Source organism: Cyanistes caeruleus, chromosome 12, assembly GCF_971803275.1.
Source record: "Cyanistes caeruleus chromosome 12, bCyaCae1.hap1.1, whole genome shotgun sequence".
NCBI lineage: Eukaryota > Metazoa > Chordata > Aves > Passeriformes > Paridae > Cyanistes > Cyanistes caeruleus.
This window is the reverse complement of record NC_141712.1, coordinates 672752-696665: the sequence shown is the minus strand read 5'-3', so window position 1 is coordinate 696665 and position 23914 is coordinate 672752. Positions and strand designations below refer to the sequence as shown.

General features: G+C 40.8%; 1 long non-coding RNA gene across 1 annotated transcript; it reads right to left on the bottom strand.

Moving 5' to 3' along the window:
- Positions 1-3590: 3590 nt before the first annotated feature.
- LOC111934836 (uncharacterized) lies at positions 3591-17991 on the bottom strand. The gene is made up of 6 exons (XR_002867429.2): positions 17898-17991; positions 16292-16426; positions 11890-11957; positions 8687-8835; positions 6551-6923; positions 3591-5351 (listed from the first exon to the last, which is right to left on the bottom strand). It is a non-coding gene; the product is annotated as an uncharacterized LOC111934836 (long non-coding RNA).
- Between the last annotated feature and the right edge of the window lie 5923 nt (positions 17992-23914).

Genomic DNA, 23914 nt, shown 5'->3' with positions numbered 1-23914 from the left:
TTTTAAAGTTTCCCAGTGTGGAAAAAATTTAAAGCTAAACCTTATATATAAAATATTGCCTAAGAAAATTAGTCAAAATATTATTTGATGAGAAAAAAGAGAAATCTATTCCAACTCACACAATTCAATGGAAATTAATGTGCTTTCCCTAATACACATCTATAACATCATTACAGCTGACAGAGAAAAGGAAGAATCTATGTGTAATCAAGATTTAACATTGCAAACCAATGTTCTTAATGCTTCCATTTTAAATGTATACCTTGAAAATGTTATTTCTATTTAGCAAAATAATTTTCAAATACATGAAATAATTATAATATGCCTGTGTTGAAAAAATAACCCTCTGCTTCAAAGCTCTCCCAGCTCATACAATAAATAGCCTGTGGTGCCTGAGAGTTGATGGTGAGTGGTGGAAAGTAGGAATTGGATTTTCATTTATGTTATAAAAATATAGACAAAAATGTCACATGATATTATTAACCTTCCTTGAGAAAATTGTGAGTTAATTACATTTATAGCCACTATGAAAATGTTGGAAACACTCTTTCTCTAATTTGTCCATTTAGCAGTTGGGTTTGGATAAGTGAAGGACATCATGAATCACATCAAAAAATAATATTAAGACAAGACTTGCAGAGGAGGCTATGCAGGCAGATGGGAGAACGATGGCAGCTGAAAATCACCTGGTTGACACCAATCAATAAAAATACAACAAAAATTAAGCGACAGAGAAATGAACCTACAGAAGCAGAAGAGCTTCTAATTTATTTTTGAACTAATGAAAATACAAATACAAAAGAACCTTGGGTGCAGCATGTTCAGACATTTTCTAAACATCAGGTTGTATGGGTCAGTTGCAGTTTTCCAAGGCATCTGAAAATATTCCAGAATGGAATGGATTTGGGCATTCTATCCTGTAGCATCACTGTGAACACAGCCAGCTTATTATATTTTTCAGAATTATTTCTATCCACATGCAAACCTCCTGCTCACTCTATGTTTATTTAATAGAGATGTTCATTATCTTCCCATTGAATCCTTAAGAAATACTGTCTTTCATGGATAGAGGCAGAGGAGGGAAGTTAAGAAGATATAGGAATTGTTCCCAAAGTGAGGATAACTGGGTGAAAAGCATTTGTCCTGTGGTGGTTGGACAGAGAACAAATTCCTGATGATCACACAGACTCTAAAGTGACAAGATGCCTTCCCAAGTCTCTTTCACATGCAAAGATTCCAGAATAGTCACATACATAAACTCAGAGTCAGAAAGTAAAAAATAAAAATGCACAATAAACAAAGATTTAATAACTCCCTCCAACATGGAGAAAGAGCCCCCATTCTAAACTCCCTCAATATGAAATTAATTCCAAGCATGAGGAATGTCTCTGACATCTCAGTCACTATTTTTCAGCTTGTAAATTATGAGGTGTTCACTCCTCTCTGGGGACTGAGCTTTTAATCACACAGATGTCCACTATAAATCCTCTGTTTACTTAGGAGCATAATAGGTGAACTCACAGCATCTTTGTGCTACAATAAATCTGCAGGCTCAGACAGAATGCTCGTGATTACCTTCTAAATTCTTTCAAGGTCATTCTACATGATTTCATGCTACATAACATCCTTTCTCAGTCCATTTCACACTGAGAAAAGATCATGATAAACATTGATTTTTCCCTGCTGGTATTCCTGAATTCCATCACATCACCCCACCACATGCACACTCTGATACATCACATTTTAGTTAGTTGACTCTAAACTCTTGTGTAGAAACTGGAAATACAAAAAGCCAAATATGTTAAGAAAAAAAAATAAAAATTATTTGGTGCAATTATTTGAAGATTAGATTGAAAAAAATAAGACTAAATACACAAAAAGCCACGCTTCAAATTGCTGAGGAATTTAAATGTTAAAACAAATAACCAAATTTAGATGGAATGTTTGTTTGACATGTTTCTATTAGCAAATGCTCTTCATGAATTATTCAGCATCAAAAAAAGACATGAATGCCTGAAAGAGCATAGAGACACAGCCCTGCATGTGGTTCCTCCAGCATTCTGGCATGAAAGGAGTGCAGAAGGTGCTAATAATACTTTTCTCAAGAGAAAGAGATAAGATTCCTGCAAGAAATATTCACAGGCACAGACAAAAATTAGCTACTTGATTTCTACCGAATCTTATTGCCTCAGGTGACTCATTATCTCAATGACTTCCTGTCTATGCAGAGATTTAAGATTAATGGATTAAATTCCCTAAATTCTTGGTGAATTTATTAGCTAATAAGATACTGCTATTTGCCATTTGATTAAAAATTGTTAAGAGTTCATTTTATCCTTTTATAAAGACCAGAATTATCTTCTTTTTGTGCAAATACCCATTTCTGCCTGCCTTGGGAATAACCGGAACAATGTCCCTCCTGAGATTCTCCTGATGTGCTACTGCCATTCCTCATTAAAAAGCACAACAGTTTGTGCCATGGAAGGGGAGAATCACAGATATGGATAGTCTCATCTCATATCCTGAGTGGGTGGGACCCCCAAGGATCATGGGCACAGCTCCTGTCCCTGCCCAGACCCCCCAACAATCCCCCTGGGCATCCCTGGCAGTGCTGGCCAAGCGCTCCTGGAGCTCTGGCAGCCTCAGGGCCGTGCCCATTCCCTGGGGAGCCTGGGCAGTGCCAGCACCTCTGGGGGAAGCAGAACCTTTCCCTGCTCTGAGCCTGCCCAGCTCCAGCCTCTCCCTGGGTGCTGTCCCTGGCCCAGAGCAGAGCTCAGAGCTGCCTCTGCAGCCCCGGGGAGCTCTGCCCTCAGCTCCTCTGCTGCAGATGAACCAGCCCAGTGCCCTCAGCCCCTCCTCCAGGCCCTTCACCATCTTCATGGCCTCTTTTCGAAACTCTAATGGCTTAATGTCTTTTTTTTTACCTCGTGGTGCCTAGAGCTGCCCAGCACTGGAGGTGAGGCTGCCCCACCCCAGAGGGACAATCCTTCCCTGGCCTGGCTGGTGCTGCTGGCCCTCATCCCGCAGGACAGGGATTTCCCTCCCAGTTCCAGGGAACTGCTGACTCAGATCCACCTGGCCATCCACCAGAACCCCCAGGTCCCTTCCCATGGCCACTCCCCAGCCTCCCATCCCCAGTCTGTTCATACACCCAGGTGCCCCATCCCAGGTGCAGAATCCAGCACTTTCCCTTGTCAAGCATCACACCACTGGTGAGTCACAGCCCTCTCATTTGTTAAGGTCTCTGCAAGGCCTCCCTGCCTTCCAGTCCACAACTCCTCCCAAGCTAGAATCATCTGCTACCTTACTCAATATTCCTTCAACTTGTAAAAATGGTTTGGTAAAAATGAAATTGTTTCAGTTTCCATGGGACTACTTTAGGAATGGGGCTTTATTCCTGGTGTTTCACTACTCACATGCTGTTTTTTACTCACTTTTTGCCATACCAAGCAACACCAATACCAGACCTGTTTGTGGAACATCCCTCTGTGTGAGGGAAGACACACTTCTTCTCACCATCCAAAGAAACCAATCCTTCCACAGGGTATTTCTCAGCTTCAGTGACAAGTTTAGGAACCTTTGAGCTGGTGCTTGTAGATCATAATGTTTAATAGCAACCAACAGATTTGGCTAAACCCTTTTTAGAACCCATTTACACTTCCAGGCTCCACAGTCTTCTATGGCACTTCAACTAAACTTAACAACTATTGTAGAAAAGGTAGTTCCTTTTATCTGCTTGAGACCAGATGTATTTGGGATAGTCTGTAAGTCTGAGACAGTTTTTTCATTTGTAATTTAAGGATAGATTATCAATACCTTTCAAATATATCAGAAAACAGTATTTAACTAAATGAAGGACAGAATTCAAGTCCTTGGTGATGAACAAATAGCAATTCCAGCACCCCGGAAAAAAACATTTAACTCCACAACTTGTATTTACTCCCCTTCAGCATGGATGTATGCTCTGAATAAAAAGTGATGCATTTTCTGTCAATTTCCACGGCCAAAAAATTTGTTTCACAGGAGTTCTAAGTTGAAGACTGCCCTCCAAAGCAGATGTGGGTCTTGGATACACAATGACAATATGGAATGGCAACACTGACAGCCACTAAAATCGAGCTGAGTTTATCACAGCTTCAGAGAGTCAAGGTCTGGGGCTCCAGGTGCTGGTAACAGCAGCACCCAGTGAGTGACACCTTCAAAGGGGACTGGAGAGCTCCAGTGCAACACCACGAATTTGACAGCAGCCACCCCAGCTGATCTGAGTCTTCTCCTGCCTAGATCCCCCAGAAACCTCTGTGTTAGTCACCCTGTTCCAATATTAATAAAGAAAAGTTTATGAAGAAGACATTTTTAGAACTTGAAATACCTTCTGAAGTTGTTTTTCACATGTTAAAGTGGATTAAAGAAATAGCAGCAGAGGTTTGATAGGGTGGAAATTTATAGTCTCAGGATGATGGGGGAAGTACAATCATTGCCTAGTTTATTATCTGCAAGCACCCATTTTTAAAACTATGAATATTTAATTAAAACTATGACTGAAAAAAACTATGACTGAAAAAAACAGGACCATTCCTGTTTTGGTCAAGGTTCATTTAGTATCATAGACTCATAGAATGCTTTGAGTTGGAAAGGACATTGAAGATCATCTGGCTCCACCCCCTGCCATGGCAGGGACACCGCCCACTGTCCCAGGCTGCTCCAGCCCCAATGTCCAACCTGGCCTTGGGCACTGCCAGGGATCCAGAAGCAGCCACAGCTGCTCTGGGCACCCTGTGCCAGGGCCTGCCCACCCTGCCAGGGAACAATTCCTTCCCAATATCCCATCTAAATTTCCCCTCTGAAATTTTGAACCCATTCTGCCGTGTACTGTCACTCCAGTTCCTGAAAAACAGTCCCTCTCCACCTTCCCTTGTACCCCCTTTTGATACTGGAATGCTGCCATCAGGTCTCAACCTTCTTTTCCCCAGTCTGAACAGCCCCAATGTTGTCAGCCTGTCAAAGATTTGAAAATCAAGAATGGTTTCAATCTGGTTACTGATGTGATCCATTATGGTCTTTACTGGGAATATTTTAGAATCCTACCTGGGTTAAAGCATTTGCAGGACCAGCACATTCACTGAGTGATCAGAGATCACAACTGATGACAAACACTCCCCTGGATGTATAGAAGTATGTAATATGAATTACATATATGAAGTATGTAATTTATAGTTATTGCTTTGGCATTTTTTGTAGTCCTTGACTTTGATCCTGGAATGGATGGATGCTTTGCAGGTGCAGCAATCAGATTTTCTTTTCTGAACCCTGTCAGCTTCCTAGAGCTGGAATTACAGCAGAGATTTCTGCCCCTGTAGAAAATGAAGAGATGCATAATAAATCTATAGAGAAATCTATACTGAGTATTTTATTAATCTAGATTCCCAGTCAATTTTAGGAATTTGCTCCTACTGTGTCAGAGACACATTCCATATCCTACACTGAAATTCAGTGTTGGAATACGTGCATTTTGAGATAGAGTCCTGAACACACAAACAAACAGACACCACTATTCCTCTCAGAGCAGGAGCTTTCTTTCCTCATCCTATCAAATCTCCCACTGCAGTCAATTGTCTTAATCTGATTTACACCTTGGCATAAAACTACTGCACACAGAGCCCACCAAATAGCCAAGATTCTGTCTGAATAAAGGCAGCTTTGTGTAAGATCTGTCTGGAGCCACAGAAACCACTGATGAAGGAATTTGTGATGTAGGTCTTGTGTTATCACACAGGCACATCCCTGGCATTGGGAATAGGGGCAAGGAGGGTTAAACCAAATTACTCCCTCACAAGAAAGATTTATGAAGCAGAAGAGCTCCAAACTGTGGATGAGAGACCCCACATGGCAGTGGGAAAACAATTTCTTCCTAGCCAGGAACCCATCCACAAGCTGAAAAGGATCCTGCCCAAGCTGTAGGGCAAAGAGTGAGACAATTACTGCTGAAAAGTGGAATTCAAGCATTGCTGAGAGTTACAGTTGGAGCAGCAGGTCCTGCAATCCTTTGAAAGGAGGCTGGGAAGAGATAATGCAACAGATAAGGAGGGAGAGGTGTTCACTGACACATCAGTTCACATTCTGCTGCTATGCAATTTTCTCCCCAGTTTTGAAAAATGCTTCCTGGAGGTGAACAATTCAGTCTCAAATTTTATGCACTGGAGGGCAAACCAGGCAGCCTCATGAGGTTGTAAAGATGGGGGATGCAAAATTAAACCCTGTCCTAACAACTTCAGCTCAGTTAAACCTTTCATAATAATATGGAGCTCTGAAACTTTTAAGGGAAAAAAAAAAAATTGAATGGTTCCCAGGAGGATTGATTCAATGAATAAAAGTAATAAGATCCACAGCCCTGGGGAAATTCAGCAAGTTTCCTGTGTTCAGAGACTGAAAAGGCCCCTTTACAGAGCACATGAAGAATAGGATGTAATTTTATAAATCTGTAGTGAAATTCAAAGTGAAAACGCAACAACATTAAAAACCATGCAGCAGTTCCTGGCAAAGAACTCCATACCTTGAAAAGAAGCTGATGTAACTCTAAATTATTTTGAGAAGGCAAGTAAAAATGTTCTTCTGAAGGCCATCCTTAGCCACAGATAATTGTAACATGCCCATATCCCCTGGTGATGTCTGGAACACAAGCGATTCAAACCATTTCCAGAGAATTCTGGTGATGTACCAGAAAATACATCAACCCCTTGAGCAATTATTTCACTCCAGTGCAGTCTGTGTTCCAATCTCCCACCAAGGCTGGTCTCCCAGGTGGTTACCAGAATACACTCCACCATTTGGAACATTTATTTCTCTCAGTTATCTCTTGCTATGAAATTCAATATCTGTGGCTTTCTTTCTGCAGAGCCCAGCTCAAAGAGCAGATCCCAGTGATTCTGTGACAACAGAAGAATGAGCATTATTAGTAATAAATCTTTGCTTCCCCTCCAGACCATATTCCTGGCATCAGCATGAGCAACTTCTGATATAACTACAAGTGCCCAAGAAAATAGCTGTGGCCAGTTATCAATATTATCATTTCTGAAACAGTTTTGCAGTGATACAGTGAAGGGTTTTCTGTGACTTATCAAGTTTCTTTCTAACTTCCAAAGGAAGCAAGGTACAAGGGCAGAAATTTTATCTCTCTTGGTGTTTCAAACAGCATAAAGTTTGAGGATATTGAAGTCAGGCAACAAGATAGAGCACAGAAATGTGCAGCTTTAAAATTCAGCTCCACTTGATGGTCTGGGTTTATAGCAATGCCCAGGTTTGTGGGGCTGTGGTGCAGCTGTGGACCCCATTTGGATCCTTGCTTATTTTATTTCTCAGAGTTAAAAGAATTTTAACATTATATAAATGACACCTCTTTGGCTCTTAAATCACTTGGCTGTCTATAACTGCTGTAATAAATGCTTCCTATTCCACTGCTACAAAAAATGGCCCAGGCAGTTTTCTCCATTTGGCCATGGAACTCACTGGCCCTTGATTCATTGCACGCTTGTTACTTATTTGCAGAGGCTACAAGGCAAATGTGCTAGATGAGAATAGTTCTTTAATGTAAAGCATTAAACTATAAGCTCACCCTCAGTATTTGACTGCCAATAGTAGTAAATGGATCCCCAAGATAACACAGGAGATGTTACTATTTAAAAATAAGTTGTTTGATATTAATTTTTTTATTTTACAGCAGATTTCCAACCCTATCCTCCTTCTTTCAGTGATTTAGACCATACCCTTCCCGTGCAGGTTTGTATGGATGCTGGGAACAAAACTCGCCTCATTTTACAGATGTATATCAGATCATATTCTTTTATATTTTTTCTTTATTTTTGTAACTGCAGGGCTTCTAGCTCAGGTGTTCCAACAGCTCCTATTAATGCAACATATATAATTTTGAATTTACAATTTTGAAAGATCTCACCCAGAGGGTAGCACTGATATCTTTTTAGTGCATGGACGGCAGCTGAGGGTAAGAAGGGTAAGGTTCAAATTTTTAGACAGCCTTGTTCATCCTCTAGTTCAAGGGCTACATTAACATTGGAATATTTTTCCTGAGGACTGACAGATGTTTGCAGACTGTTCAGGAGCATCCCCTGAAATACAAGATCTCCCATCCCACTTAATGATATTCTGCTCTACCTAAATTATCCCAGAGCCAAGAGCTCACCTGGGGGTTCCCAGATTATGAATCACAGCAAAAGGAGCATATCCATTCCCATCTTATAAAGAGCCCAAATCATTTTGCCATCAGTGTGGCTTTTGTACAATTTAAGTAGGAAAAAAACAGATTGTCAAGCTATTCAAGCAAATCAGAATCCAGTATCATAGAATGAAGTGCTACAATTAAGCTGACAAACAAAAAATCCCAAACAACCTAAATCCTGTAAGCCAACATTTCAAATCCTTATGGGACATCATAAACCAGGGCTTTTCTATACTGCTCAAGTTAGAAAGAAACTGTTAGAAAAAACAGTTCAAATGTTAATAAGACTATTTGATAGAGCATATATATTCCCAACATCACAAAACTCTTCACTTTCTGTTTTCTCAAAATCACTTTTCAAGCGACAGAATTTGAAAAAAAAACCCAACAAAGACCCCAACACCTCAAAATATGCAAGTGATCAATATGTTTTAATAATTTCATTCATTATCTTACTCATTTGCTTGAAAACCCCAGCAGAGAAATTCAACTGATGTTTATAAACTCAGTCATCTGCTCTTATTATCAGCTAACATTTATCACTAGACAGGGCTTGAGCCTTCCAGGTGTGATTCTGAATCAATATATGTATATTAACAGGAAACCTGAAACAATTAAAAAAAAATAAAGTTATGCCAGTATCCTCCAAAACCTGTCAACTAAAGAAGAAAAATATTACTTTTTCTTTCCCTGTAAAGAGCTGCAACAAAAATGTAATTTTTAAAGTATCTGTTGGGAAAGATATCACTACAGAAATTTAAATTCTTTCAATTTGTTCTGTATTGGAAGTAAAGCTGCCAAATGTAAAAACAAGACTGGTTTGGTTGTGTTGATGCAGTGTTTTCTACTGTCAGCTGGATGTCTGATGACACTTGGAAATACAGCCAAAATCTGACCTTAGGTAAGGAAAAAAAACCCTCCAAATCCCAGCTATTGCAGACTTCTTCCCCCAGAAGGCTCACTTTTTATGATAAGTTGTAGTAATTCAGTGAGCTGCAGCAACCTGAGAAAGATTTGAAGGAATGTGACCATTTTCTGCAACGCCAAGTTTTAAAATTCCCTGGAAGAGGAGTACCATGGATTCCAATCCTTGGGGAATTATTGCTTATTGTAGAAAAAGATCAAGCAATAAGATAAAGGGCAGCAAACACAGAATTTGTTCTGCTTGAGGACTGAAATGGTGTCTCAATTTCTAAATTTAACTGCACCAACTTGTTCCTAGCTCCCTTATCGAAATCCAGTGATAACTAAGGAATGCTCCACATGGATGTGCCAGTGCAGGGTGTGCCATGCTCTGGGGTTTGGGGAGCAGGATGTGAAGGCGCTCAGGAAAAATCCCAGAACCACAAACAGATGAGGAAACCAGAAATGTTGGGAGTCCTGGCTGTGACACAAATCTGACCAAAGACAGAGCACTGCAATCTCTGCTGGCAGGGACAGGGGAAGGAGGGCACTGCAGGCCATAAAGCAGGAAATCCACAAAACACAGGGAATGGAGAGTGCTCTGGAAACTCCTGCACTGCCACAGTAAAAGATCTAAAGTGCGTCAGGGTTCACCTTACTGAGGCTTTGTTGCTCTTACAGATTAACTCATCCTGAGCTTGGGGCTGAATTTCCCAACTGAACTCTGTATAAATTGTTGTTTAGCAGCTATTACAGGGCACAGTTAAATGGAAGAAAATACCAGCATAGTAAACACAAACTCCAATATGCACCACAGAGAAGTCACTAAAGCCATCATTTCAGCCATCTCAGACTAGCAGCAGTTTGGAAAACATCCCCACGGAGGATGTGCTGGAAGAACACAGAGATGATAAACATTACCCACAGGAAGTTCTCAGGTATACAAGATTCTAAATATTAACTAAAACCTGACTACTATACCAAGAATAGTTCCTGAAATTTGATCAATAGCTTTTTTTCATAATACTTCTTCAAAATGCATAGGAAGTTTTGATTCCTTTGTTTCTAATAATAGAAAATTGAATTCTATTGTTTTATTTTGTCAGGACACAAAACAAGGAAACAAACCCTTACTTAGAGCATTTCACCTCCCTGCTTATTTTCAGAACGGATGGAAAGGTGTTGATAATATTCAGAATAGCTTAGGGTAAGATTAGGTTAAATCACAGTTTGATTTTCAGCAGCACAATTCCTCCAGCAGTTCCCACACAGATCCTCCAAAATTACCACTCACTGGTAACCACATTACTGAAATCCATATCAAATAACATTTCTTCTGCAAATAATGGAGAAATTAAGTTAGAAAGCAGTTGATCTTGTCATACATCATCCAAATTGAATGTTGGAAACCTTGTAAGAAGTTGGGCATTCTGGCCAAATTCTGCCAAATTCTTCACACCTCTCTATTTGTAAATCAAGTGTAAAACAATCTTAGATTTGGGATCCCAGCCAGAACTAAAGGCAAGGATGAAAATCTAATAACTGGTTCGTAAGTCTTTTATTTATTTGTGTGTTACTTTAAATTACTATGGTCTCAGTGTGGCTGAAGACAGAGAGGAGATCCTGCTGCTGTGCTCTCCATCACATAAGTCTGTCCAGTTTGCTTTTTCCAGCAGTGTAAAATGAAGTAAATATTTCTCACCAGGAGCAAATCTAAGTGAAGTGCACTTAAAACTAATTTTTTAATTGCACTTCATGGAGATCCCAGCTTTGAGTTCTGTAGCAGCTTTTCTCCAGAAAATCTCTCCAATATCAGGCAAATTCACTTAAGGACATGCCTTGTTTAATTCAAATTTGACAAAAGTAAAGTCTTAAACAGAAAAAAAAATAAAATTTGTTTTATCAAAGTTAAGAAAAACACAACTGTCATGTACCACGGTGAAATTAGGGACACCAGTGCACTGTAAAGGATATTTTAGACCCGCCCTGACCCATTCCTCACCAAAGAAACTAGAAACACCTACATTCTCAATTTAGAAAAACCAGAATATTTTAACCAAATTTGGCCTATCCACAGCATATCAGGGACAGTATTTTGGAACAAGGTGGAGTCACTTCACTGGAGTCATGTGCTACGATGAGAAATTCCATATAAAGAGAATTGATAATAGGAGATGTAGTTACTGTGAAATTAGGAGATTAGTGAAAGAAAATGGCAAGTTTATAGATGATACAGATATCTGCCTTCCTTCCTTTCCTTCCCATTTGAAATTATGGTCAAAGTCATCGATTAAATTGGTGGAAAAATCGTATCCTGACCAATCTCTTGTTTTGATCACTTGGAGTCTAAATTACTCACTAAATTACATGTGGTATTCTTACAGAAATGAAGACTAGTGTGATTCTCTGTCTGCTTTTATGAATGAATTAATCTGTGTAACAGTTAATTCCCCTTGCAGATATTGAGATAAATTCAAGTGAAAAAAGTGTATCTCAGATTCTTCATTCGTCTGATAATTAAGTCTGGGTCACCTGTCTCTGGGTCATCATTTAGTACAGTTCTGCAGGTGAGACTCAGATCATGTTCTGTGTTCATGTTCTGTATTTTAATATAGAATCAAAATAAGAAATTAAAAGGTCCTAGTTGTTCCCTCCCTTATCTGTCACTGCCTGACCATATGTGTGACAGCTTGGAAGGGAAATTCTTTATTCCTTTCTTATATTACACCTGTTATTTAAAAATCATTACTCCCTACCTTGAGGTCTAGGAGAAAAACATTCATAGGCCAGGATTCAGATCCATGTCCAGACTCTTCCTCTAGTCCTGCAAGTGTAACACATAAATAAGTTTATTTCTTTTTGCTTCCTTGGCAAATTCTGCATGAGATTTCCGAATAATGCCATGGTTATCCCCAAACATTTCTCAGACATTCTGCTGACAGGGGGTTGCACAGGGATAAGAGGGAGCATGGAGAAGTTCTGTGAGTGGAAGTTCATCAGCCATGACACTAAAGAGGGGAGGCAGAGGACTCTTGCTCTGTCTGATGCAGGACCAACAGAAGCAAAGTACAATTGTTCAGCTCACAGTAAACGAAGGCAGATCCATGTGAACCCACCCAGGAATTCCTTCTGGCTCTGCCTCCCAGTCATTCCTCACAGCAGTTCTGGGCTCTCAGGTGTCACATCAAGCCATCAATAAAACTCCTCTTCATCACAAAACCCTCCCAATATTGATAAAGCCTACCTTCTCCTTGCAACTGCTGGGTTCACTTAATGAATATTTATCTTGCACAGTCCAGGAGAAAGTCTTTGTGATCATTCACACAGTGTTTTAACAAAACTTTATTTTATTTATTTCACTAGAAAAGGTAGTATTCTTATCTGAACAGTTGTTCCATGTGGTTATTAATTAAAATCCAATGCTATTTGAGTAATGTTAAGTTCTGACTGTTTCCTTCACTGCATTACAAAGAGAGCAGGTTCTGATTGTTCATGTGAATGAGGATATATCCTTTAAGACAAATTATTAGATGAATATATAATATGGCAAGGACCCTCCCAAATCTCTGAATTAAAAACAAAGCAAAGAAAAAGTCAACTTCACTGATTTACTTATAGTGTTAAACTTTAAATTTTATCTCCACAATTATAAGAACCCCAGTGGAATAATTAATTCTTTGCAGAGTATATTTCCCATTTTGCCTATAAGACAACTTGTCCAATAAAATTATGACAAAAAAATACACCTGTTTCATAAAGAAAGCTCACAGGACTGTAATATCAGAATATTTGAGAATTAAGCAGCCATTTTCTGTGATTTCTCTGCGCACAAGAGCAGCAAAACTGAACATATGAATGCTCCAGAAAAGAAAGCAAAATCAAAGTCTATCCTGGTCTGATCACTCATTAGAAGCAATAAATAACTACAATTTGCATTTTATATTTATTTATATTTATATTTATATTTATATTTATATTTATATTTATATTTATATTTATATTTATATTTATATTTATATTTATATTTATATTTATATTTATATTTATATTTATATTTATATTTATATTTATATTTATATTTATAGTGTCTTCCAAATGCAGTAGAAACTTCAGAAGCCATTCCATGAGTTTTATTTTGCTACAGGTGGAGCAGTAGGCAAGACCTGCACTCCTTTGCCACAGGGAAGGGATCTCTTTGCTGCTCCAGCTACACAGACAATCAGCTGTACCCTTCCTTCCCTCCTCTCCTTCCCAAGACTTCAAGCAGATTAATTGTTTGAACTATATTTTCCATGATACCTCCCTTTTTGGCCACCCACATTAATGTTAGTTCTGAAAAAACCCATGTTCTCAGTAAAAAAATATTCAGGAAAACAATCTTAGAATCACAACCTTCCAGGCCAAGCCCTGGGGACTTCATTGCCCTACGAGCAGCAGGTGCTGGAAGATATTGCAGTCCAACATAGAGCAGCACTGAGGAATTCTCGGTGTGGTTGATATGTTTCCCAAATATTTGTCTTTACACTTAGTTCAAGGCCTCCTGGGAACAGGTATCCCCAGAGACATCAACAGTAAAACAAATCAAGTGATTCAGCAACTGCCCCTTGAATGAAAAATGAGTTTATGGCCAACTCATTCCTCAAAGGCCAATTCCTGCTGTATAAAAAATCACAGCATAAAGAACTGTGGCTATTTGTCTCCTCATGACTCTGCCATAGAGCAGCCAAGACTGTGCTTTCAACACTTTAGAATCAGCTTGCCAAATCATTATGCTGTCACTGACAGGAAATCTTCATTTTCAGGTGTTGCGAATACTGTGAGGAGAAAGCTGCAAAGTGCACTGAAACTCAGGGTGACACCAGAGGGACTGTACAGCACAATTTTGCACACACCCTAGGGAAAAACTAAGGAGCTGGTTCTTCAGTCCAGGAGAAATGATGCAAAAGCACTTCCACACTTTTTGTTTTAGAAAACAAAAATACAATAATAAAAGCTGATTTTGTTCCACCTGAAACGAGGTGTGATGTGGTTACTTTGTAGATGCTTGCAAAAATCAAATGATGTCATAGGAAAACATTTGCACTTTGCTACAGGAAGGCTTGTCCAAAATTCTCAGCTGGATTTTGTCTAGGGTTTGACAGACAGAACATGCTATTTTTTCATTACATCATGAACAAGTAGATGTTTTCTTGCCCAAAGAAAGAACTGTCCCATTACCTCAGCTCCAGTGGCATTTCAGTCCCTCCATTGCCTCATTTTGTGTGAACCTTTCTCATATCTCTTGAGAACTTATTTGTGTCATACAAAAATTATAACAATTTAATGAGAAACACTTGGCTCACCCATAAATAGTTTTCAAGTTTTATATTATTTAAAAGTGCATCATTGGGTTATTAGTTAATTGTAAACTTGGTTCTACAGAGTATGAAATTCATTTCAACAGGTTAATTTCTGTAAAAAAAGGTAGTGATGATGATGACAATGATGATGATGACGACGACAACAACAACAACAACAACAACAACAACAATAATAATAATAATAATAATAATAATAATAATAATAAAAAATCCCATCCATTATGGAATTTAGCTGCCCCTAAGTCAGACAGGCCACTTGCAAGCTCTGTCCTGTAACATTGGTGGACATAATTTTCAAGGAATAAAGCTGGGTTTCCATTTCATCCCTCCTCTCCCTCAAATGCATTTTGAATTCCACACTAAAAAGAGACATGAAGTGCTGGGAACTAAATCAGATTCTGTAGAATTAGGAAAGAAACCCTAACAGAGGTTAGATAGGAGCACAAGACATGCACTAATCTTCTACTATCCCCCGAAACAGCCCACAGTTACATCTTTCCCAGGAGACAGTCATCAGCTCTGTGCTAAACTGTTCCTAAATTTGGAGACTCCTTAAGTCCCTGGGGATTCTCTTCCAGTGACAGCCTGCCCAGCCATTAGTGCACTTTTCTCTTTGTGTCTCACCTAATCTGTGCTCGTTAATGCATTATTTCCGTCCTCTCCAGGGTGGATGGGATGGAATAATGAACACACACCTGCTCTTTTACAATAAAAGTTGTTGAATAATAAAACTGAAACTCTCCTGTGTTTAGTGCTCTTCCCCTTAGGCTAAACAACCTTAATTCATTTATATTTTTATTCAAAAGCTGCTCTGATATCTTTTAAAGTTGTTTTGGGAGCTTTCTTCAAATGGGCCACAACTACTTGTCCTCCTTCATGAAGGACACATGCCCCAGACAGGACACATTCCTCCAGGTTGCTCTCCCTCATCCTAAAGAGAGGAAAAATACTGCTTCACTCTGAGTCCACAGAACTGTGGAAATTTATAGCTCAGTGCAGATGAGACAGGAAATAAACAGATGAAATAACTGGTCTGCCATTACAGCCTTACCCACTGCTTTTCTGAGATGCCCCTCTTTGATTCCAAGGATCAAAAGGTATCTCCTGTTTCTCAGATCTAGAATTGTTTGGAATTTGTCAGAAAATGGCTTTTTCTCACCTTGATAAAAAATGAATAACACTTTTTTCTTTTTCCTAATTCTTCTAAAAAAGGAAGTGAAAATCCTTTGGATGAATAAATTCAATTTATGCCTTAGTAGATCCTTCTGAAATGCCTTCTTAACAAAAAGAATTATTTTGCTTTTTCCTCCTTTGTTTATTATTTTATATGAAACACTTCTTTTGCCTACAAATATAAAATTTTATTTTACTTTTTTTATTACTAATAACACTGGATTTGGTACAAATATTTTAAAAGTAATTTTGTAAAGTTTGCTGTCCACAGAAAAGTTACAAAATATATTGCACTTCACACCTATGCTATGAACTCCACAAGCTATTAAAACAGCTTGAATACATCTTCAAATAAAAAAAGCACACTAACAAAAATAATTATTTTCATCCATTTCCTAGGCAATTTATGTCCATAGTCTTTTGGGGCTTGGCAATTATGTAAAAGTGTATATAAAATCAAATAATAACAAAGGTGTCTCAGGAATCATTACAGCGGTTTGAATATACTTTATGCCAGGTTGACTTCACCCATCATCTGGATATCAACTCAGAGGACTCCAAAAATATAGCTGAAGGAACATTAATTATTCTGCAGGTATGTACTCAGTATTATCCTGTAAAATACCTATTTCATTCCAGATGTTCTCTAGTTCTCATCTTCCAGATGTTCAAAGTTCTCTAAAAAACCACCAGTATGAGGTCTTGAGCTGATCCAAAATGCAGATCCCTGCTTCAGGGAAATCTTCATTTTGTAATCCCTCTTACAGTTAAAAAAAAAAAAATTAAAACAAAGAAAAGTATGACATTAAAAATCAGAATATGCTCTTCCAGGCCAATGTTGTGCATTAATTATGGCACTTTTGGGTATCCCTGCTGGTGAGCAGGGACAGTGGTGAGTTACTGGGAACCTGGAAAGACACCACAGCTACAGATCCTCATTTCACATGTCACAATCAAGGGTGAAAATTTTAGCCTGAAACCACACTGAGGTTACCCACTACTTCTCTGGGTTTGACTTTTTTGAGGTCACAAGAGCTGCCACTCTCCTCACATGACATCAACCAGAAAAATAAACATTAAAGGGAGTGTGGTGCAGATATTTTTATTTTTAGCTTTTGTGAGAACTACACTGTAACAACATTGCGGGACTTTGGAGGCAGTTTGAAGCCCAGGAACAGTAAGTGGCTGTCAGGTCATATGTCTTAAAATGTCTTGTTTTGTACCTAAACCCAGGTTTATGTGCAAAACAATATTTTTTCTCTCAGTGCCTTCAGTGAACAGTGCCCAGAGCAGGAACTTCCACAGCACAGAGCCCATTCCCATCGTAGACCCTTCATCAAGGAGGGCCTGCACAGCCAGGACATTTCGGTAATAAATCCACTTAGTCCAATATGTGGGGAGAGGTTTGCTCCCTGTTCACACCTCTGTGTAGGGCATATTGCATGCAATGGGATTTGTTCTTTTGCATATCTTCATGCATGGCCATGCATTTAGACAGGACATCCTGTGCTAAATCAGATGTAATTTAATCAGAAGTAACTTAATCCTGCCTTTTCTCTCTCCACATTGGGAGTCTAAACTGCCCCATGGGAACTCAAAAAGCACCAGGTTGGGTCAGGCTGGAGGGGCCCACAGGGGCTCCTCTGGTGCCACCTCCCTGCTCCAGCAGGGCCATCCCAGAGCCCAGGGCACAGCAGTGTGTCCATGTGGCTCTGCAATATCCCCAGAGAGGAGACTGCACAGCCTCTCAGCACAATCTGTTCAGGGCTGGGCATTGCCCAGGGCACAAGTTCTGCCTCCTGTGCAGGGCAGGGCCTGGGCTCAGCCCCTGCCCGTGGCTCTGGTGCCATTGCTGGGCCTGGAGCAGAGCCTGGGCCTGCTCTGCCCCTCCTGTACCCAGGGACAGCCAGGGACAGCCAGGGACAGCCAGGGACAGACACAGGGACAGACACAGGGACAGCCAGGGACAGACACAGGGACAGACACAGGGAGCGACAAGGACAGACACAGGGACAGCCAGGGACACCCAGGGCTGCGGGCCCCTCTCAGCTGGGGCTCCTCTCCAGGCTGAGCAGCCCCAGCTCCCTCAGCCTCCCCTGGGCACCGAGATGCTCCAGGCCCTTCCTCAGCTCCAGGAGCTCCTGTCCCTGCTCTGCTGAGGATCCGGAGCTGGACACAGCACTCCAGAGGTGCCTCCAGGGCTGGGCACAGGGGCAGGATCCCTCCCTGACCTGCTGCAAAGGCTCTTCCCCATGGCCCCTTGGCCCCAGGACACTGCTGGCTCAGGGACAGCTCCGTGTCCCCAGCACCCCCAGGTCCTTCACTGCAGGGCTGCTTCAGCCTCTGCTCATATTGGGGTTGCACCTCCCCAAACTCCCGCAGTTTTGTATTATAAGTCAGCTGAGCCAAACACGATGTACTTGATATCCTGAGGATTGAGAAAACTGTAACTAGAAATGGTGCTTCAAATCTACTCTGAGTGAGGTCACAAGGAAAGTATTTCTCTCCAAATTTTCCATCAGATATTACCTTGCCCTTGAGGGCTTACCTGAAGATGAGAGACATTCAATTTGAGTGTTGTTGCTTTTAATCAAAGGTTGTCAATCACATGATATTATTTCAACCAAAATTAAACAGAGGCTCACCTGCGTCAGCTCGCTGGTAATGGACAAGTGTTTCATATGTTGCTTTATTTGCATTTAAGTCCGAGTTTTCGTAAAAATACCCTGGGGTTTTAGGATTTTTACCAACAGCCAGTTATCACTTCCAAAGTGCATTGTGTCCTAATGTAAGACTTTTTGAAGTTAATATACTGCTGACATTAAACGGAAAGATCTTCTTTTTTTCTGTAAGTTCAGAGTGAAAAGGCAATATTAAAAAAATAATATATAAAGAAGCTTTATAGAAGTTCATAGAAGGTGAAAACAGCTCAAAACAATAATTTTCTATGGGCTTTTTGTTAAGAGAGAGAAAAAATTGCATTAGAATGAATATATTTCACTTGTTTCTTCTGTTCAGTGTTACACTGTTTGTGTACAAACTAAATAATACATACCTTCCAATGGTCTCATTACCTTTTGTTTAGTTATCCTACAATGAAATTATCTGTAATTAAAATAATGGACAACAAATCCTACCCTTTGTTTTAAATCTGCTCCTCAGGTATCTGAAATTTTCCAGCTCAAATGTGTTAATTAAAATGTTTTCCTCTTACAGTAGCATCTGTTTCCAATTAAGGGATCACTATTCAGAAAGTCAAAAAGAATCATCTTTTTTACTAGAGCAAGAGTAAAATAACCCACTGTACAACTATGAAAATAAAAGTGCTCACACTTGCAATTATCCGAAAGGCTGAATTAGGCTGGAGACTGCAGTTATTAAGGACGTCATGCAGAAATGTGCTCTTTAGCACAAAACTTATTCTAAATTCTATCATCCGCTCATAGAGTGGTTTGAGTTGGGAGGGACCTTAAAGCTCATCCAGTGCCACCCCTGCCATGGGCAGGGACACCTCCCACTATCCCAGGCTGCTCCAAGCCCCAGTGTCCAACCTGGTTGTCTTAGTTTGAAAGACAGGTGTCTGCTAGGTAAGGCAGGAGCCTCCCTTGGAATTGAGAATGTAAACCATCTCCCTCTGAATTATTTTAATTTTGAAATTAAGGGGCTCTCAGGCAAATATAGGAATAACAGTTCTTTACTAGTATGTATAACGAGGCAAACAAACAGCAACAACTCCGGCAGTAACAACACAGAGAAGCAGGAGCCCCGTGACAGCCGGCTCGGCCGCAGGCACTTCCCGCGGTGCAGTTCCGGGCACGGCCAGCAGGGGCGCGGCAGGATTCACCGCTGCTGCGGGGGGCGCTGCTCGGGGGGCTCGCGGTAATGGCGGCCCAGCCCACATGGGAAGGGGTGGAAGTCTTCGCAAATCCCCCCTGGGGCGGTCGATCCCGGTGTGTCAGCAGGATTCTTGGAAAACAGAAAGCTGGAAAACAGAAAGCTGGGCAGGCAGGGATGAGAAAAAATCCCGGACTGGTGAACAAGATGCATTGGAAACTGTGGGGCTGTGGCTGGAACCGCGGGATGTCTCAGCAGGCAGGGGGTGCAGGGCCACCATGTCGCAAAAAACTCAGAGCAGTGCTGAAGAAGCAGCGGGGGCAGGACAGTGGCAGCCTAGCCCCCAGCAGGGCAGGGAGGGGTAAGCCCAAGACCCTGGACAGCCAAGCAGATGGGGCTAGGTCCCTCTTTTAGTGAGTGTGTGTTAACAAGGTCCCAGTTCAATGGCTACTTTTACAAGCTAAAGTTCACCTATGGCAGAAAAAACAGCTCTGGTTTGGGCTCTAGCAGCAGCAACGAATTCCCTTCCCAAGCAGCAGCTCCAACTACCAAAAGCCAAGAGCTTGGGAGAGCTAGTAGCTACCCCAGGCCCATCCCTTGAGGCTTGGCTACCTCCCTTTTATCTCATTTACCCAATCAGCAGTGCTTCCTAGCAACTCAATGGGAAAAAATTCCACAAGTATAAAAGGAAAGAAACCCAACCCAAAGAAACCAACGCTGGCCTTGGGCACTGCCAGGGATCCAGAGGCAGCCACAGCTTCTCTAGGCACCCTCTGCCAGGGCCTGCCCACCCTGCCAGGGAACAATTCCTGCCCAATATCCCATCTAAATTTCCCTTCTTTCACTGTGAAGCCATTCCCCCTTGTCCTAGCACCCCAGGCCCTTGCAAAATGTCCCTTGTAAAAAGTCACTTTACTCTTTAAAGTGATTATTTTGCCACATGAATCTTTACATTTAAAATGAGCCAGGTTTAGCTATATCCTGAATTTTCCTGGTTTTGTCTTGGAAACCCGCAGGCTTTTATCAAATAAGATAGCCAGCTTCACTGACCATCTCTGCAAAACATGTCTGTTTGAAATCCATCATCACAGCTCTTCCCCATTTTCCCTTCATTCCCCCAAGCCGCAGGTAGTTTCCTGCACATTCAGAAATCTATGCAGTGTAACCTGGGGGTTCAGGATGAATGGGGGGAGAATGGGATCTCGGTTGGGTTGTGATTGTCTGCTGGAGCTAAACCAGACCTAGGGCTACATGTGGTTATTCCACTTCAGCCACTCCACTGTTGGAGCAATGCAAGATTTCTTTGGTTTGGTTTTAAAGGATCCCTTTTTGCTCAACAAATAAAAGCTGTATCAAGGTGAAAGCCACTTTAATTATTAAATTATTAGTACTAATCTCTTATTATTGTTATTATGTTGTTGTGCCAAGGGAGGCTCAGGTTGGACACCAGGAGGAATTTCTGCATGGAAAGGGAGGTCAGGCCTCAGCAGGGGCTGCCCAGGGAGATTTGGAGTCCCCATCCCTGGAGGTGTCCCAGGAAGGCCTGGACATGGCACTGTGTCCAGTGCTCTGGACAGTGCTGTGGGCTGGGGACAAGGTGGGGACTGGGCACAGCTGGGACTCCATGGTTTTGGAAGACTTTTCCTACCCTTAAGATTCTATGATTTTATAAAATTAAATATTCTATTATTATATTATCAAGTCAGACAGTTATACAATAACTTTGGAAAAAAGTTGTGAATATGGAACCACACAAGATTGTGGAGCAATACCCAGGGAAATAACCGTGGAAATTTCCCTTCACATACTTGAATATTGGTCTAGATTTACTCTGAAGAGTGGAACACTTTTGTTACCACCAGGTAAATGACCTCTAGGAGTGTTTTTTGCCTCTCACCACCGAGTAGACACAATGTAAGCAAAGTGTTCATGTGTGGTAGTAAGTGCCCCAGTCCCGTGACTGTGTGCCTAAGCACAGGCAAGGGCAAGCTGGGCTCTTGGACACGTTTACTCCAGGTCTGAGGAGCAAAGAAGGAGGGAAAATATAGAGTGGTGAGAGGCTGAGTGTGACTGACTGCTTCAGCAGAACAAGGGGCTCTACGTGGTCAGGCTGGGAATGGTGTTCCATTGGCAGAAATGCCAGAAGGAAGTTCCAGTGCAAGTCGTGCTGATATATTCCGTGGGTAATTGTTGTGAGATGCCTCAGGGAGGCAAAGATTTGGTTTCAGATAAGCATTGTTAAAGTGAGAGGTGTGTCTGTAAAGCCCAGGTAATGTGAATTCTGAACTACTGGGGGCTGGGCCCTGTGAGCCCTGGAAGAGTTGCCCCAACCCCAGACCCTCGTGGGGAGCAGCACAGGAGTTCTGATTGGGTTTGAGGCCCTGGGGTTTCTCCCTTGCTGTGTTCCTAGTGGTCCCTGACCCTGAACTCCACCCTGGTTCTGTCCCTCAAAACCCATCACCCTTCTGCTGTTCCGGGCTGTCTCTGGATCTGAGTTTGTTCCCATGCTGAATAAATGGTTTCCTGAGCAGAGCCCATCTCGTTGGTGTCCCATGCTGGTTCCTGGTAACTGTAACTTCTCTGGAAGTGATCCTGCAGCTGCGGAACGCAACAGATTAGAGGATTCTGCTTTAGGAATGCCCAGGTCCAAATCCAGCCCCACCTCACCATCCCTGGCACTGGGATGGGATCAGCACTTCACCTTCCTAACCCCTGGCCTCTCTGGCATGCTTGGAGCAGGATCTGTGCCATTGCAGGGGTTCATTTATCCCAGCAGGTCTCTGTCTCTGCTCTGAGCCCCAGTACCGCCGCAGTCCAAACACAAAATGAAAACAGCAACATAACCAAGGAGCAGGGCAGTTAAATGAAGTAAAGACCTAATACATGCCACATTTTAACTATTTGCTCTAATCACACAGTTCAGAAGAGGTCATTTCATTGACAGTGGTTTGATTATTTGGTTGTAATAGACAAAGCTTGAGTTTAGTTTACCCTCCAGGATAAAAAAAACAGGTCAGCTTTTCATTAACCAAAAAAAAAAGTTATTTAAAAATTGTTGAGGTATGTTAGACCATTAATAGCAGGATCCTAAGCACAGTTAAGTAGGTGAGAAATCAGTTACTAAGAGGAAGTAGGCCAGTAAAACGTCGTGAAATTATTAAACCCGTCTCTAATTAATGGAAATTCTGCATCTGTTTTATTCACATATGATACAGTTTATGACTTCTTGATTGTTTATCGTTCCTCTTTCCAGAACTTTGAAGTTGCACCGTGTGCAGCCTGGTACATTGCCATCTAAAATAACTCTCATTTGTTAATAAGGCCAAGTGATAAGGTGATTCTTACCCTTTTGATAAACTTCTATTGAAATCTGTTATGTCTGTAAATCCAAACAGAGCTTCCTCTTTATTCTGATTTTTTTTAAACTCAGACTATTGGTCAGAAACAAAGCTGTTGCTTCGTTTTTTGCTAAACAGCAGTAAATGTTCTCCTGCTGCCTAAAGAACTAAAATATAACTGAAATTTGAAATATAACTGAAAACTGCGTTCCTCTTTTAGTGTCTGAAATTCTTAGTGGCTGCTTTGAGCTGACATTCCCTTGCCACCAACCATGCTTTACTTGGAAGGAGAAGAATTTTTTTTTTTTTCACTTCTAAAGAAATTGATAATAATTTAACTGGAATTTCTTGCAAATCCAAATCACCTATTGTACCATCATTAGGGCTAAATATTTCTGCTTTATCTCCTGTATTGTGTGATATGATTCAATTAATGATGTTCTGAAATCCTCTCTTTTACAAAAACAATTCCTGGACCTGCTTTGAAGCAGTTAAAATTAGCTACTGACAGAAAGGAATAACTGCAGAGTGACAAGTCCAGCTCATCCAGTCACAAGGAGAAGGGATTTAAGTTATTCTGTAATCCTTTTGAGAGGACTCTCCAACCCAGTTACTTCAATTTTCACATTATTTGTATTTTTATATTTATCATAAATGAGGAAAATAAGGTGCCCCACACAGATCTGAACTTATCAGGCAGAAATATGAAAACTCAGGCCTAGAAGTCATGTGCCCATGATGCATCTGCAGCTGAAATGACAGGAGGAGGGAAATCCTCTCAGATCTGTACATGGGCAGCTTATTCACTCTGATTTTTTATTTTTCTAGAATTTACTTACTTTATAATTTCCTCTCTCATATACCTTACTGACTTGCTGGATTGAGATAGAAACAAAGGAATTCAGTTTTATGGAAATATTTACAAGTCTAGTTCCAGCTTCTTTTCAATTAAGAGAAGGGATATATTTTCCTAAATTCCACAGACAGAATACATGTGCCTGTCTAACATACTGATGCATGGAATAACTTGAAAATTCTAGTCTAAGAATAAAGATTAAGAATGAAATACCAGTAAA